The 18,443-nt window shown below is 41.7% G+C and overlaps 2 pseudogenes; both read right to left on the reverse strand.

Annotated features, from left to right (window-relative positions):
• Positions 1 to 13,536: 13,536 nt before the first annotated feature.
• LOC140759967 (cytochrome P450 71A9-like) lies at positions 13,537 to 15,738 on the reverse strand (annotated as a pseudogene).
• Positions 15,739 to 15,802: 64 nt separating this feature from the next.
• Positions 15,803 to 16,929, reverse strand: LOC140759971 (small ribosomal subunit protein uS4y-like; annotated as a pseudogene).
• Positions 16,930 to 18,443: the final 1,514 nt, after the last annotated feature.

An 18,443-nucleotide genomic window follows, 5' to 3' on the forward strand; every position in this document is an offset into this window, starting at 1 on the left:
GAGATGAGTACGAGCTATGAATGAGGCCTTGCTCCAACATCTCGGTTACCATCTATGAGATAATTTCTTTTTGCACATATGGATACCGATATCGCCTCACATTCGTCGATGCAGCCCCGGGTACAATCTTTATGCGATGGTTCGCCGCTCTCCTCGGTGGTGACTTCTGTGGCTCCTTTAATAGTCCAGAAAAGTTATCTAATAAATTAGACAATTCAACTCCTACTGGTCCTAATTGAAGAAGATATGCCAAATCATATGCACAAGGCAGCCCCATCATAGGCTGCATCACAGGAATCAGCGAAGACCGAACACCATCAAGCCGCACATCTTTGTTTCCTTGTTTATATTCCATTCATATGCTTCGAAAATCAAATGTGATGGGTCCCAAACTATGTAACCACTGAACACAAAGTACAATGTCTGCTCCTCGCAACGCCAACGGATACAAGTCCATAATGATGTCGTGTCCCTGTACTCGTATACTAACCCGACAACACAAGCTCTCCGCCTTTAGCTTTGTGCCGTCTCCAATAGCAACGTCAAATCCCATGTTTGGTTCGGCATCCAAACCCAATCTCCTCACTAACCTCTCGTCTAGAAAGTTATGTGTACTCTCTAAATCAATGAGGATGTGCACACAATGCTTTGTAACGAGTTCATCTACCCGTAACGTCCTCGGCATAGAAATATCTAAATATGCATGCATCGATATTTCAGCTTAGATATCTTCCTCCACGCCCTCCTCAATAGCCTCCTCTGGACACTCTCCATCATCAACAACCTCATCATTCTTCTCAAGACCGTCAATAAGTATCACACTCCTGATCGGTTTAGAACACTGATGACTGAGGGTGAAACGCTCATCACATCGAGAGCAAAGGCCCTTCGTTCTTCGCTCCTCCACTAGTGCAGGTGTGAGAGTTCAAACGGGGGATCTAGTGCCTCCTCTAACATCAAAAGAAGGTCTCAAAGGTGGTCACGATCTAGTGTTCGCAGCTACTATTTTTGAACCCGTATAATTTTTAGCTGGTGTTCTAGGTGCAAACCGCCATCTCAGTTGCCCCAATTAGTTTTCACTGCCATCTTTAGAGCCCTATACTTTTGTTCCATTCTCACGGCCTTCTCAAAAGCTTTCTCAAGATTAGTAGGACAGAGAGCACAAACATCCGCTTGTATCTCATCCCGCAGCCCTAAAATAAATGTGTTCATCAATGTCTATTCGGGCCAATGTGGCTCACAACGACTAATAACTCTTTCAAACTCAGCTTGGTACTCTGATACGATCGTCCTCTAAACCATCTTGCTTAATATGGCAGCAAAATCTTCATATGCCGTCGTACCAAATCTGCGTGTAATCCTCTTACAAAAATCAGCCCATCTGGTAAATTTACCACCATGAATAATCGATCTATACTAATGCAATGCCGTTCCTTGGTGGTGAAAACTTGCCATTTGGACCTTTGCATCTTCCGCTGTACCTTGATAATCAAAATATTGTTCAACTTGAAATACCCAATCCGTTGGATCACCACCTTAGAATTTCAAAAAGTCCAAACATACGGTTCTCTCTCGAATAGCGTTGTCGAGTTCGCAAAATATCCTTGGTTCAAGTCTAAACTTTTATGCATGTTGATCACCTTCTCTAAATCCTCGAGCACGTCCATCACCATCTCCAAAGGGATCAACCTCATTCTTAAAGTGCCAATCCTCCTCATCGACGAAGCACACTGGTGTTGCATGCCTCTCGGGTTCCACCATCGCCGATCTTTGGTTTTGTAATGGAGGTGGGGGATGATGTGTAGGCATAGGTAAGACGGGATCATTAACACTCACATGTCGCACCTTGACCTGTGGGGTATTAGTTCGATGAGGTCCCAATGCTGGTCCTTCTTGAAACTCCTATCGTCGTCGAGGAGAAGATGAACCCAATCAGTTCATGATATATTTCTTAAATTCATTGTGATCCTTTTGCATTATGTCAACTCTATGCAACAATGTTTAGAACATGCCCTTAAGTTCATCCATCACCCATGGATGTTGGTTGATTCGGTCCTACCGTGGCCGCTCCAAAGAAATCGGCCTCATGGTTAGCATCATTGTGGATTGAGTTTTTTCTTATCGATGTGCTCTCTATAGGTCTCCTTGTTGATATCATCTTTTTTTGTTTGAATCATTAATGGAGATCTGAGGTTCGCCTGACTCTAATACCAAATTGATGAGTTCTCATAGCAAAGATAGGCTACGCAATGATTCTTTCAAGATCTGGATGTATTATATGAATTAGTCTACGCAACTGTGGGAAAATATTCGTCAGATATTCTTTAGTAGTAAGAAAATTACGAAACTTAACCATTTCTGTCTTTGATGGGCCTTCACAAGCTCCAAAAGGAAGAAATAAAAAAAGAAGGACTAACAAAATTTGTTTGATAAGTTTGGAACCCCACAAATAAATTATGTTAGGGTAATTCGCCACACTCAAGACGGAGAAGAAGGTGAGTGATAAGAATTGATAGATTCGCCACTAAACCAAGTTTTAGATGAGAATTTTGTAACTCTTAAGCAACAGAATTTCTGAACTCATTTCATGTCCATTCCATTTCCAAAACAAGCCTTTTCAAGGCCAAACAAATTACACTTCCCAAAAGATAATATATGGCCACTAAACAATAATAAATGGCTAGCACACTTACAAAGTCAAAGAAACTAAAAAGACACTAAAACATGAAAAAAAAATGGAAACTTAATCCATATTCTTCTGATCCTAAAATGGGCTAAATCATGCACAAATGTAACCCAAGTTAGTTACTCTTAGAAATGAGCAAAGTGGTCCCTTTATACTTAATCTCTTATTTGTTCTTTGCCAAGTCTTCTATACCGTCCATTTTCTCTACAAGGAGTTGTTCAAGAGTAGTTTGGAAAGCCTTGGACTTAGAACGAGTAATTGGCCCAAAACTAGGAGCCAATGACCCAACATGAGGCACATGAGTCTTGAGATGAGTTTGTGTCTGCCCTATGTACTCGATTCAGTCTAACTGAGTATGAAGACTTTCAAGCAATCTTGACTAAGCTAACTCAATGGACCACAGTCCTAGCTTATCAAGAAGAGTTTGAGAGAATTTGCAACTGCATACCGGGTTGGTCATCCTCAGCCCTCCATAGCACCTTCATTAGTGGACTTAGGTTCGACATACAAACGGAGGTCAAGGCCATAAGGCCTAAGCGATACGATTCGGACTTCACCGATGTCATCTCGAGCATGGATACACTTTAGGAGTATCTTTGTTTCTTGCTTTAATGTTTAATTTCTAAGAAAATAAGTTTTCTGTAAGTCACATTTGAACGCGGGTGGAGTGTGTTCGAACACGGTTGTAAATGCGATTGTGAACGTGGTTGTGAGAGTGTGCATTATGCGTTCGAACGCCACGTTCAAATGCACTGTGAACGCTTGCATCGCGTTCACAAATCTAGAGAAATGGAAAACAGGCGTGTTCGAACACCTGTATCGCATTCGCAAATCCAGAGAAAAGTGAACTCGGTGCGTTTGAACGCAGTCGAGCACGTTTGAAATTGTATTATTTAGAGTTAATTTTGATTTATTTGGTTAGCCTCTAAAAAGGATGTGGATGGCAACCAGAGGTCATTATTGAAGAATTGAGTTTTGCCTTGCCTCCTTCATCTTCTTCGCTCTCGTTCTCTCAATTCCCGGTGACGCCGCTTCTAATCTCCCTTGACCGGCCAATCACCCTAGACCTTTAGGGGTGGCCCTCTCCTCCCCCTACTCCCAATCTATTCAACACTTGCCATAACCCTTCCATCAACCATAACCTCTCCACCACCACTTTTCATCGATGCCACCCCATAAACGCCGACCCGCCTCCAACCACCACCCTGATATTTGTCCACTAATAGGATGATATCTTGAGATCCCCACATCCGATTCGCCTGAAACTTGATTTATTGGAAAGATCTTTTCTTGGGCTAAAACATATACAAATTTCACGTCGATCCAACGGCAGAATATTTTGGGATCTTATTATAAAGTTCCATGCCAAATCTAGTCCAGATCAGAGAATTGGAAGAGATCGAACCTTAGCCTAAGGGGAGATCATATCACTAGGACATTATTGGAGGCCTTTTTTTACAGCGACCATGATGGAGGAGAAGGTCAGGGAGCTACAAAGAATCCCAACCGGCTCCATTGAGCAATGCTGGATTTGGTCTCGCCACTCGACCTCAAGAGAGGAAGTCCCTACCACCTAGTGCTCCTCTCACCGACTTTGGAGAGCAATGAAAGAGCTTCTCTCGACGGCTAACCACAATACAAATCGAGGAAAGGATGACCAAGGGTTTGTGCTTCTATTGCGATGAGAAGTTTGCTCTAGGCTACAAGTGTGGAAAACAACCTGCCACAATCATGTTCCTTGGAGGAGGTGAGGAGGATGAAATGGAGCCGTGGGACAATGAGAAGGAGGTAGCGAATATGGAGGCCACGAACCACGAGGATGAGGTGCATGCCGAGTTGAGCTTACATACCTATTTGGGCTCGCGAGCACTTTGAACCATATGGGTAGAGGTTTCGATCAAGAAGCACCGAGTTAAGATACTAATTGACTCAGGTAGCACACATAATTTTCATGGATGCGAAGTTCGTGGGACAAATTGGGTTGGGGTGACTCCAACCATCGGATTCGATGTAGCCATCGAAGATGGCACAGTCTTGCAAACCAATAGTAGGTGTGATGGAGTTGTGGTGCAGATCCAAGGTGAGATATTTCAGTTAGACCTACACCCATTGGCGCTCAAGAGGGCCGACTTGCTCTTAGGAGTTCAATGGCTTTAGGGTTTAGGCTCAATCCTAGTTGATCTTGGCATGATGCGGATGGACTTCGAGTATGAGGGGAGACCAATTTGACTCGAAGGGTTGTGGTCGAACCCTAGGGATAGCCATCAAGCCCTAACTAGGTTACCACAAGCTGACTACCATGGCTTGTTGATGCGGTTGGTCTCAACCACGGAGGAACCAAACACAAGTAACATAATAGCTGCAAATTTGGACTCACTTCTCCAAGGGTTTGATCAACTCTTCAAATAGCCGCATAGATTATCGTCGATTCGAGACCCCAATCATCAGATCAAGATCACACCGAGAGTCGGTCCAGCGAATGTGAGGCCTTACCAGTATCCACATGCCCAAAAGGATGAGATCACAAGGCTAGTACTAGAGATGTTAGACCAAGGCATCATCCAGCCAAGCCATAGCACCTACTCTTCGTCGGTGCTACTAGTGTGGAAGAATGACAACTCATGGCGATTCTGCATGGATTACCGAACACTAAATACCATCATCAAGTTCCGGTATTTGATATCAATTATCGAGGAATTATTGGACAAGTTAGCTAGTACCACCATCTTCACCAAGCTAGATTTGCGAGCCGGCTATCACCAAATCAGGGTCCGGGTAGCCGACATTCACAAGATAGCCTTTAGAACCCATGACGAGCATTACAAGTTCCTTGTAATGCCCTTTAGCCTAACCAATGCCCTAGCAACTTTTCAAGGGTTGATGAACGATGTATTTTACCCACTCCTTTGACGGTACGTTTTGGTGCTTTTTGACGACGTCCTCGTTTATAGTCGATCGAGAGTGGAGCACCTACACTACCTATAGACAGTCATAGAGATATTACAGGTGCACGGGCTAAAGGTGAAGAAAAGCAAGTGCCTTTCGGGGTAGCCACGAGTTGAGTACCTAGGGCACTTCATTTCTTCCGCAGGTGTGGAGGCTGATCCTACAAAGGTAACTAGCATGGTGCGCTGGCTCCACTGACCGCCCTACTCCATAAAAGTGGGTTCGAGTGGGATGACAAGGCAGAATGCACATTTGAAGAACTTAAGCAAGCCATGACTGAGGCGCCCATTTAGCCCTACTAGATTTCACCAAGACCTTTGTTATCGAGTGTGATGCATCTAAGTCAGGGATCGGCGCAATTTTGATGCAAGAAGGGCAACCCATAGCCTACATGAGCAAGGCCCTCTCACAATGGTCGCGCCAATTGTCGACATACGAGCGAGAGATGTTAGTCATGGTCCACACTGTTAGCAAGTGGCGCCTATACCTGATCGAAAAGCGGTTCATAGTGTGCACCAATCAAAGAAGTTTGCCCTACTTACTTGGGCAAAGGATCCACACTCCAATGCAAAAAAGGTGGCTCTCCAAGTTGCTCGGGTATGATTATGACTTGGTTTAAAAAAAGGGTTCAAAGAACGGTGCAGTCGATGCACTATCGCGCCAACCTGACGCTGCTGAGCTAGCCACCCTATCAATTCCAACCCTCCCCTTGTTGGACTGAATCAGGGATGCCACACCTTGAAGGACCTAAGCCTAGTGAAACTTGTGGCTCAGGTGACTGAAGATCCATCAAGTCAGATAGAGTACAGCACGAGTGGGCCACGAGGGCATCTTTCGGACTCACAAGCGACTATGCCTCAATTGCTGGTGGACCTGCACGAAGAAAGATCTGTGCAACTACATCCGCACCAAAGCAGATTCGAGTCGACCAGCTGGCCTTCTCCAACCCCTCCTCGTGCCCGAGTAGATCTAGGAAGATATTTCAATGGACTTCATTAAAGGCCTACCAACCATCCAAGGGCGATCGGTTGACATGGTGGTGGTCGACCTCCTCTCCAAGTATGTGCACTTCTCAGTGCTCACCCACCCCTACATCTCACAGAAGGTCGCGGAGGTGTTGCTATCACGATCTATTGTGTTTGACCGAGATCTAGTGTTCACTAATTAGTTATGGTAAGAATTCTTTCGTCTACAGGGCACGACGTTCTAGATGAGCTCGACATACCATCCACAGACGGACAAGCAGATAGAGGTCTTGAACTGGTGTTTGGAGTAATACCTACGGTGCTACACCAGAGAGCAGCTAAGGCGGTGGCTCCACTTTTTCCCATGGGCAGAGTGGGCCTACAACACTGCCCACCACTCAGGCATAGACACCACACCGTTTAAGGTAATTTATGGTAGGCCGCCACCTACCTTGGTGTCCTACACACTGACTCGAAGGATGAAATGCACGAACATCAAGGAAACCCTTATGGATAGGGATGCTCAGATCTGACGGCTAAAGGCTAACTTGGCAGTTGCACAGAACCGGATGAAGCAGATCTACAATCGACGACACCAAGATCGAACGATCGCAATAGGAGATTGGGTACATCAAACTCCAGCTCTACCGCTAGACATCGATTCGACCCATCATGAACCAAAAGCTGGCACATAGGTACTTTGGGCCATACCAAGTGATTGAATAGGTAGGCAAGGTGGCCTATTGACTTGATCTTCCAGATGACTCGCAGGTGCACCTAGTGTTCCATATTTTAGCTTTGTGAACCCGAGTTGTAGCTGAGACAGTTGTTGTGACCAACATACTCGATCCAGCCACACATGACCAAGAGCCCTTGCCATTTTGGGTTCTAGCCAAGAGAAGGATTCGAGTAGATGGAAGATTAATCACATAAGTACAAGTGGAGTGGTCCAATAGACCAACGGGAGATTCGACTTGTTAGTCTGAGTTCGAGTTGATGCAGCGCTTCCCAAACTCCTCACCTTGAGGACAAGGTGGTCAGAAGCACAGTGTTGTGATGTGATTTAGGTCCAATTGGATAAATTCATAGGGACATTGGGCTTGATCGATCAAGTCTATTTATTTTTTAATTATTTTATGATATAAGTCTTTTAGGCAAGTCTAGTTTAGTCATGTGAGCTATTAAGGCAAGTCCAAATAAGTCATACCAGCTCTTAATATAAGTCTAGTTAAGTCAAGTAAGCTTTTAAGACAAGTCCAATTAAATTATGTAAGCCTTTAAGGCAAATCCTAATTCGTGTTGTGTCAACCTTTAGGACTAGTCCTAGTGGGACTCGTTGTAACCAATCTCTATATATAGATGGGCTAAGCTCCTTTATTAAGTATCTAAATATTGAGAAAGTATTCTAGCCTTGAGTTTATCTTACGAGTAAGAGTAAGATAACCTAGGAGTAGAAGTAAATTAATCTCCTTTCATCATAGCTATCACTACCTATCATCTTCTTCACCATCACCATCGCCATCATCCCTCCTTCCACCCTCTCTATCTACCATCATTCAGCCTAATCAAAGCTGACACTTATTGCGAATCATCTCTAGTATAGTAGTCCATAACATTATGGCTCACATTTGAGATCTCAACATGTTAATCAAAGATAATTAGCAACCGTTTTGTTAAGCGATAGGCAATTTACTATCAATCAGTGAGAGTCATACTCTTTAGGGTATTTAAGTAAGAAAGAGAAGGATAAGATGACATAGACCTAGTGGTACTCGATAATGCAAGGTGCAGGCATCCATGAGCAATGGCTCATGAGTTTCGCATGGTGGTTTGGAGTCGAGGGTTTGGATGGTAGTAGTGATATATGATATTTACTCATAGTATGGGGCTTATGATTGATGTCCTTAGTCTATAATAGCGGATAATTGATCATGCTGTTCATTAGGTGATGGGTAGATGATTCTCTCACTAGGGTTTACCCTCTTTTGGGAGTATTTGTTTGGTTGTGTATGGGTATTGATGTGGCCTATGAACTTGAGCTTAAGTAAAAGACTTGATAGTCTAAAATAGTATTTATTCTATTGTTTGTTGTTGACATGGCCTATGGCCGTTGCTCAATATGAGCTCGAGTTTGAGGACATGGTAGTTTGGATTGATGCAACCCATATTGGATTACTAATACATGTGCGCATTCGATAAACATGATGAGTATGTGGTATTGATGCATTGATTTTGATCATGATGTGCATATTTATATATTATCTATTAATGCATCTTTGTTTATACTGCTTTCAGACTATAGAAGTGGACATTTGCTAGGCTTTTATGCTCCCAATCTTTTGGTAGAAATACTTTTAGATCTGTAGATGGACCCGAGTTCGTAGAAAAGTTGATTGATGTGATTCGGACTAGATTGGATCATCTCGAAAGATATTGGGCTTAATAAATCAAGTCTAGTTATCTTATTTATTATTCTTATGTGGTTTAGTCAAAGTCTTAGTATGTCGGGATTTTATTTAATTAGCTAAATCTAGGTTTGTCCAATTTTGGAAAAAATATTCGCTAAATATTCTACAGATATCTGAATAATATCAAACTAGTTGGATAAGATCACCAACCTCCAGATGTATAACTTTGGTATTCACGACTTCTCCAGATTCGAAATATATTTGTGACAAAATGAAGGTTTAATCCGAGAAGATAAAGAAGATTGGTTTAGTTAAATTTGTTTTAGACTTTTTGATTTAATCTCTATAAATAGGGTCTTATGGCTTGTATCTTAGGCATGCTTGGAATGAAAGATTAATTGGATGTTGCCCTGGCATCTCTCTCAATTAGGCCATTGGCCTCTACATCTCCCTCTTTTCTCTTCACTAACTAGTGTCATCTCTTCTGTTGGCAAGGTCTCATCTAGCTTCTAATCTCCCTCTGCCACCGATTCCCCTAGTCCTGTAGGGCAAGCCCACTTCTCCCCCTTCGTCTTTCTATTTTAACTGTCTCTATCTCTCGTACAGTTTTTACCATAGTTGTAGGCCAATCATAGCTTTCAACCATCTATTGCCATCGCATCCACAAACCACCACCACCATCATCTATTGCCGAGCCACCTTCATCAACTAAGCCTCCACTCCATCATCACATCCATCCTATACCTAGGAATCCCTGCCTCCACCCACGGATTCCTAATCTCGTATAGATCCAAATGTCAACCACTACGAATCAGATCAAGCCGGTTCGTAACAATTGGTATCAGAGCATGTCTTCCTCGAACCAGATGCTGACCACAAGAAAGGCAACACCAAAACATCATTAAGGCAATTTCGAGGATACTAAAGAGATGCCATTTCATAGACGAGGACTACTTCTCTCCTTGAGGACAAGGTGAACGAAAGCTTGGTGGAATGATGTGATTTGGACTAGATCGGATCACCTCAAAAGACATTGGGCTTGATAGATCAAGTCTAGTTATCTTATTTATTATTCTTATGTGGTTTAGTCAACGTCTTTGTATGTTAAGATTTTATCAAGTCTAGTTATCCCAGTGGCTCTAGAGCATCTTCCTAATGATGTTCGACTTCTTACACATGCGGTTGACCTTTTAGATAGACGAACACTTGATGAGATTAGATGGAGTCCAAATGTAGTCATACCTCACGTTGCAGCCACTAATTGGTGTACTAAGCACTGAAGAGCTCTCCTACTTCCTATAGCTGGCACTGATTGTACCTAAGGCCGGTTCAAGCTCAAGTAAACCTGTTGATTTGGTTCAATTATTAACTGACTTTTCTAGACTATTCGAGGCCTCGATTGGGCTACCTCCTGCTAGGCCTACTGACCACCAAATTGAGATTGTGCCAAGGGCCAAACCGAACAATATTTTGCCCTACTAGTTACTCACATGTACAGAAGAAGGAGATCTCAAGGCTAATTGTTGAGATGTTGGAGTAGGGTATCATCTAGCTGAGTTAAGGTGCATATTCTTTAGTGGTCTTACTAGTGAGGAAGAAGGATCGGAGTTGGCATTTCTATCTAGACTAAAGGATCAGTACCCTATAATGGTTATTGAGGAGCTACTAGATGAGTTGACCGGGGCATCATACTTTAGTAAGCTCAACCTTCGTGTTGGGTACCATCAGATCTGAGTCTGAGTGGAGGATGTTCATAAGACAGCATTCCGGATCTATGACAGGCAATACAAGTTCAAGTCATGCCTTAGGTTGACGAACCCACTGGCGACGTTCTAGGGCCTGATAAACGATATATTCTGACCACTCCTCCGACGGTATGTATTAGTATTCTTTGATGATATTCTTGTGTATAGTAGGACCTTGTTACGAACCAGATGTAGAATGATCTAGATGTAAGAAAATTATGAAAATTTATACGAAGGTAGCCTTGGAAGTTAGGGTTCTAATGAATCTAATTTCATGAGAAATTGATGTCTAGATGAAATGATATTAATAAAATAATAGAGAAAAGTCAAATAGGGTAGAATAGTAATTAACTGACGTTGCAGTGGTCGTCAAAGGGTGGTGGACGACCATAAGATAAGATGGCTGCTTGTGGTGGAAGGTGGCTAGAGTCTAGAAGATCGGGATGCTTCTACGGCTATGATATACTCTTAGAAAGATAAAGGCGATCTAACGGCTACGATAAAAAGTAAGGACAAAAATAATAACTTGGCTAAACTCAGATTACTTCAATAATAATTATCAACATATGTCCACTCCTATTTATTGGAGTAAAAATCCCTAGCAGATCAGATACACATGCGGGTTATCCAATTTATTTGAAATTTAAACAATAAGATAAAATTCACTAACTAACTTGACTCAAGTCGACTTGACTCGACTTAACCCATGTGGTCGGATCATAATAATCCACCATGCTTCCAACACCTCATCTTCAAGGTGACTAGTCTCTCACGTCCTTATACTTGTACAACTTGTTATGCCAATTAGTGGATTCGGGTTCATCTTCCTTGAATACGCCTAGGAACATGACGTCGGCTGGCTGGCGCTTGCATTTATGATTGGGGGTAAATCGGTCATTATAGTAAAAACACAAGACTTTTCTTCGGTGCTCTTCCAAGTCATTAGGTACAAAGTGGCATAAGATCATCTATTGGTTAGGCTGAGTCGGGGTAGATGCCGTCTCTAGTGGATTGTGGGCTTGGGTCATCTTTCTTCTCTCCTCCTTATGGAGAGCGCTGGATGGAGTACCTCAATCATATTATTTTAGCCGAGAGGTGATAGCCGACTCGGGCAAGGTTGCTTGCATGATTAGTTGGCCACGACCGAGGACCCTCCAAGAGCTACGCAATTTTTTTGGCTTGACAAGCTGCTATTGTCGGTTCGTGGTAGGAAACAGCAAGATAGCAGCTCCACTCACATCATTGCTAAGTAAAGACGCCTCTGAGTGGTTTGAAGAGCCAACCCAGGCCTTCGAGGAGCTGAAAGCCATCGTGACCCTTGTGTTAGCATTGCCCAATTTTACAAAACAGTTCATGATTGAGTGTGATGCCTCCTAGACGGGGATCTGCGTCGTCCTATGCAGAAGGGAAGACCTATAGCTTATATCAACAAGGCCTTATCTGAGATATCATAGCAGTTTCCACTTACGAGTGTGAGATGCTTACCATTCTACTACAGTGACCAAGTGGCGACCTTATCTGATTAGACGGTGGTCTATGAGTCGGATAGATCAATGGAGCCTCTCCTATTTCATGAGTCAATATATATGTACTCCGACACAACAAAGAAGGGTCACAAAATTCTTAGAGTATGACTATGAGCTATAGTAGAAGAAGGGGGCAGAGAATTAGGCAATGAATGCACTATCCTACCAACTGGGTTTTTCATTTCTTGAGAACCTCCAAAAGCAAGTACAGCTAATCAGGAGATGTTGAGGTTATTGTAGGAGTTGGCAAACAACCCAACAAGCCTATCAAACTAAAATTTCTACACCACTAGGCTCACCTGATCTTGAGAAAAAGCCAACAAAATTGAGGTTAGCCCAACTAAGTGGATGGTGTGCCACATCAAATCATGGGACTTGTAGAGTTAGATTTCTTTGGATCGATAGAAAGTCCTTCAAAATATTTGTGAGTTAAATTCTGGGATTTATCCCAAACATTTTTGAGTGGTTCTCATTCACAGTAGACTGAATACAACATTGTTTTTTCTTTTTTGATGTAACGACTGAATACAACATTGATCCGTCTTTTTTCATATTAACCACTGTAGCACCGCAAGGAGGGCCTAAAGAATGGCTCAACGATAAGATCACCATCTTCATGAGCCCTCTCAGCATGATCCTAAATATGCAGGTTTTGAATATTTGAAATCTCTTTGTGATCAAAGTCCACATTGAAGTGGAAAATTGTATTGGTAAAAAAAATATGGAAAGCGATTAATAAATATGCACGCCATCAAGGAATAGACAGTCTTGGTGGTGAAGAAGCTACTTCAAAGAAAAGATTATGGCAAAAAGATTTTCAATGCCCAAGTTAATAATAGAGCACATTTGTGAGAGAGCAGCATAGTTTTAACTATGTAACTTGCTTTCAACTCTAAAACAATGAGAAAATTATCGACATACATTAACCGCCAAACTATATAATCATTATAAATTGTGAAAAACATTACATAATTCTTAATAATAGAACTCTAAAAAAATAATATCAGATGCAATAATAAATAGACGAGAAGATCATAAGGTGCCTCCTTGTGTATTCCCCGCTATCCATTAAACCAATAAGAACACTAGTCTTCTGGCTAACTGAAGGAAATTGCACATACTGAGAGGAGGCCACATGAATGTTATTTTCCCACTTCTAATGCCTATCGCACATGATTATGGCATCATTATTTTCCATGAACGAACTAGTGATACAGTTTAGAATTAAATGCATACACACACACTTTCATGTGCATAAGTCTAATGCAGCCAAGGTTTAGCTGTCAGGTAAAGAGGGTTCTTCCTATGCACTGTGATACCCACTTCCTCCTCTAAATCCAAGTTTTCCTTTCTCATACCGAATGGCAACTCCCAGTCAAAACAATACAAAAGATTAGCCAACACCAATTCAACTATAGCTACTCCAAAATTAATGCCTGGGCAAATCCTTCGACCAACTCCAAATGACACAAACCTAAAATCATGCCCTTTAAAATCCACGTCATTGTCTACGAATCTCTCAGGCCAAAAATATGTTGGATTTCTCCATGCATTTGGATCCATTCCAATGGCCTTCGCATTGATGAAGACTGTTGTCTTACTAAGGATTGTGTGTCCTTTAATCATGCAATTCTCTGTGGTTTCTCGTGGAAGTAGCAGTGGAGCTGGTGGATGCAATCTTAAGACCTCTTTGACGACTAGCTTCAAGTAGTTAAGATGTTTGAGGTCATCTTCTTCTACTTTCCCTTTATTGCCAATAATACTTCTCACTTCTTGTTGTGCTTTGGCCATCACCTCTGGATATCTCATGAGCTCGGTCATTGTCCATTATAGTGTTGCGGACGATGTATCAGTTCCACCAAGAAAAAGAAAAATATTCTGCAGTTGGAATGAATTGTAATGGTCTTTCTTTCATCTAAGCCACTATATATTTTTCAAACTTCACGAAATTGGTGGACCCAAAATAACTACAATCATCTAAGATACCTTACTTACAAGAGTTCTTTGTTTTGTGTTAAAGTAAAACTGTAGTTGATGTTGTCAATTCAAATAAAAATTGCTATTCATGCATAATTTGGAATTTGTACGTTAACAAAACGAAAGCAACTTATATGCATTGAAATACCTAAGACTAATTGTAAGTTTGTATCTGTTAGAGAGTTTTTGACTGTTCTAAATTACTTTTTTTCCGTAGTGATACATGTAGAAAGGATTACAACACCATATATATACACCAGTAAGTATTATTTCACATATATTGGAAAGTTTATCCAATTCTATATTTAGTTTTATATCTAAATAATACTTTCAGTTTAAATATAAAAATAAGTAGGTAAAGTAAAACAAAAAAAAAAACTAGGGGTAAAGTTAATTTAGGTTTAGGGTGTAAAATATAATTTCCCGTAATTATAAACATGTGAACTAAAAACAGCAATACATGCTGCAGTACAGTCTAGGAAACGATGCGCATGATTCACTCACCTCAAATCGTTAAGTATGCTATCAGAAACCTAATCCTAGTCACATGAAACTAAAATTTAAGAGAGCAGAATGAGAGAGCCATACCGATAGTATACCCTTGATGTGATTCCTGCTGCTGATGGTTTTCCCATATATTGGATCCTTGTGTAGCCTAAGTAAAACATGAATAAAATCGTCTTTCTGAGTCTCCCCCACCCTACTTGTCTTACTATGCTCCTCAATTACTTGATCATAGAACTCATCCAACTCTTTAAAGTTCCTCTCCAACCTCCCTCTCATACCACTCACTGCATCTATCCACCCTAACCAAGGGAAGTCATCTGCTGCCCAGAATCCTCCCAACAACTTCTGCATCTCTGTTAGTATCCTATTGAATCTTCTATCACTTCCGTCGTAATCTCCGAACGCAATGCGCAGTATTATTTTACTCGTCAGAGATATCAGCATCTCACTGAAGTCGAAGGGAGCGTTCGAACAAGACATTCTTGTGATGTTGGTGACTAGCAACGCGACTTCGTCTTCCCTTATGGCACGAAAAGATTGTACTGATTTCAAGCTGAGCAATTCCGAGATGCATATCTTTCGTGCTTGCCTCCAATACTCGCCGTAGTTTGCGAAAGCTATGTCTAGGGAGCTGTAGGTGATCTTCGATGCGGCATACAGTGCGGGCCGCCCGGAGAATGCGATATCGTGGGACTTGAAGACCTCGCGAACTGCATCGCTGGAGGAGATGACAAGAGATGGGATGGAGCCGAGTTGGAGAAACATGAGATCGGCATGCTTGATGGCGAGCTCATGGAGAGAGTGGAGAGGATGAGAACCGAGTTGGTGGAGGTTTCCAATAAGGGGAAGCCTCCTTGGGCCTGGGAATGGGGATGAATTTTTTCTCTCACTAGCTAGCTTTCTAGAGAGAGAAAGAAGAAGAACAACAAAGAATAACAGCAGAAATATGGGCAAGAAGAAAGAACTTTGGAGAGTCATTTGTGGTTATGGGTCGGATGGTCCGAAGGAGTTGTAGTAAGAGAAAGAACGGAGAAGAGAAAGATTAAATAAGACGAGGTCTGCAGCCTGTAGGGAAGGATAAGAGAGAATAAAAGAAGAGATAATCATATCTCAAGGTGGGAAGTGCAATACTTTTCTTTTCTATTGGATTATAAATTTATTCAAACATATAATCATATGGGAAGTGCCATACTTTTCTTTCCTATAGGCTATGTCCATCAGCAATAACCAGAACGCAAGCAAGTGGGACTCAATTTGGGTCCACTTTTCACTGAGCTAGTTCTGATCTTGTGACACTAACCGGTAGAAAACATTGTATATTTTCAGTGCGTCTATACTATATGTATAACCTAAGCAAAACCAAGCCTATCGAGTCACGTCGGTTGATCAATGTATGGTAGTAAAAGGTGGAAATAAAGGATATTATTAAAAAAGTGGTGCTTGAAAATGGGAAATTGACAATTGGTGATTGATGGGAAAGAAAAGAAGTAATTGGCTGTAATTATGAGGCTATATCTAGTACCAGATGCTCGCTCCTCATCTTCTTGGTCACCCTCACCACCTGCTGCCTTCTTGGCTGCAGCCTTCTGGTTCTTTCACTTCACTCTTTCGGGACGACCTCCATCACGAGGACTTGAGAGAGAAAAGTCTAAGTGCTTCTCAGAATCAACTCTGGAATGTTCACAACTTGGCCCCCACCCTAATGTGGCGCTGCCTAATAAGCACCCTAGCATGGTGAATAGACTTCGCCATCCCGGGCTTGAACACCTGGGTTTGGAGACGGCGCTCGAGGAAGTTCTTAATGATGAGGGCAAGAACGTAATCGAGCTTGTTCTGTTCCTTATTGAGAAGTCCTTAACGATTCATGCGCCACAGCAGAGCCTCTCCCTCAAAGATACGACGAGGATTCTTCTCGTCGAAGGTGAGAAGCTCCCTCGCGGCATTACGGATGTGGCTTAGAGCATATTGGACTCTCCACAACTCGCGCTTGCATCATAGTTCATACTCTCCAACTAGCTTTAACTCAGCGTCGAGCCATTCCTTCTCGTATGGGCGACGAGGCTTCTTGAAGGTCTTCCCATAGTTGCGGTAGAAGCTAACATGCACCATGGCTAGCTACGCCGCCGTCTCTTTTCCTCTTCCTCCTCCTCTCCGATGCAAGAGAGATTAGAGGAGATTGGAGGTGTTAAGTATTTAAGGGGGTTGTCCTCTTAGCCTATCGAATATATATATATATATAATTTTGAGCTTCTCGAGCCAAGCCAGAGCGAGCGGCTCTAGCTCAGACTTAGCTTGATATTATTTTTGAGCTTCAGTCGAACCGAGCTTGAGCCAAGCCTGAGCTGCTCATCAAGCTTGATAGCCCTAGTAACACTCGCTCCTAGCAAATGTGATATCTGTGACATGACAAATGGACATTAACATAAAAAAAAACTTATACTCAAAATAATTCATCTCAAGAGTAAATCATGTTATAATTCAATTTTAGCATATAAATATCTAAATTTACACTAACAATACTAGATAACTATATAATATAACAAGATCCACATGGCACGAAAAACCACTAAGTTTACGACTAATATATGAATAAAAATATAATTAAACCTATTTAATATTTCTTGGTATACAAATAAAGTATAATTTAATATAATTGATATAAATATATAATATCAGTATAACTCAACTCCCATATAAATTATCACGTATACCACTTACTTATAGCTAATTTTCTCTTTGTTATGAATTGTCTGGTTACGATTTCTAACTTGCTACTAGATATCACACCTCTAAGATTTAGCAACATAAATAGAGGCATGACATAAGTACTTTATTTACCTAAGCTTTTAAATAATTATTAAAATGATTAGTTATCTAATCCACTGCAATATTTAAATTAAAGGGAATAAAAGAAAATTAACTAAATAAGGAAATAAAGAAAAAGAAGCAAAGACTATACAATGTTAGGTTCGGCCTAGTGCTGTAGCCAGCAGCCCAAAAGAGAGGAAGGAGAAAGAAAAAGTGAGGAGGAGGAGGAGGAAGCTGGGCCGTGGCGGCTGCCTAGCAATGCGACGGCACAGTAGCTGGAGGAGGAAAGGAAAAGAAAGGTAAGAAAGAAGGAAGAAAGGTGGCCGAGGTGAGGAGAGATAGGGAGAGAGATAGATAAGTGAACAGAGGGGAAGAAGAGGGTTGAAGGTGGCGCTGGGTGGAGCTGTGGTGGTGTCGGTGAGAGGAGGTGGTGGGTGATGGTGATGGAAGGTTTAAGTAAAGGAAGAGAGAGAAACTAAGAAAGAGGGAGAGATAGAGGGTAGTACGAGAGAGGGATAGAAAGGAGAGAGAGGGAGATCGAAGGAGAAAGAGAGTGAGAGTGGGAGGTCTCAACTACTATCTAATTATATATACTACCATCCTTTTAGTTATAGATTGACAGGCAAAGAACACATTGCCTTTTTCTTCATCGATCTGATGCACATAGTTAGCTTGCTGCTCCTTTTTCATATGCCCAAATTTATTACAGCTTCTCAGCTTTGGTTTACCTTTTAATCAACATACACCAGAATGAGGTTTGCCACAAATTTGGTAGATTGTTTTAGGTGTATCAGTGGACTATTTTAAAGCAATACCTACCATCTTTATCTTCCCATTTCTTTTTTTCCTATTTTGATAAATAAATTATTTCAAGC

Source organism: Typha angustifolia, chromosome 1, assembly GCF_048772165.1.
Source record: "Typha angustifolia cultivar Huaian chromosome 1, ASM4877216v1, whole genome shotgun sequence".
Lineage (NCBI taxonomy): Eukaryota > Viridiplantae > Streptophyta > Magnoliopsida > Poales > Typhaceae > Typha > Typha angustifolia.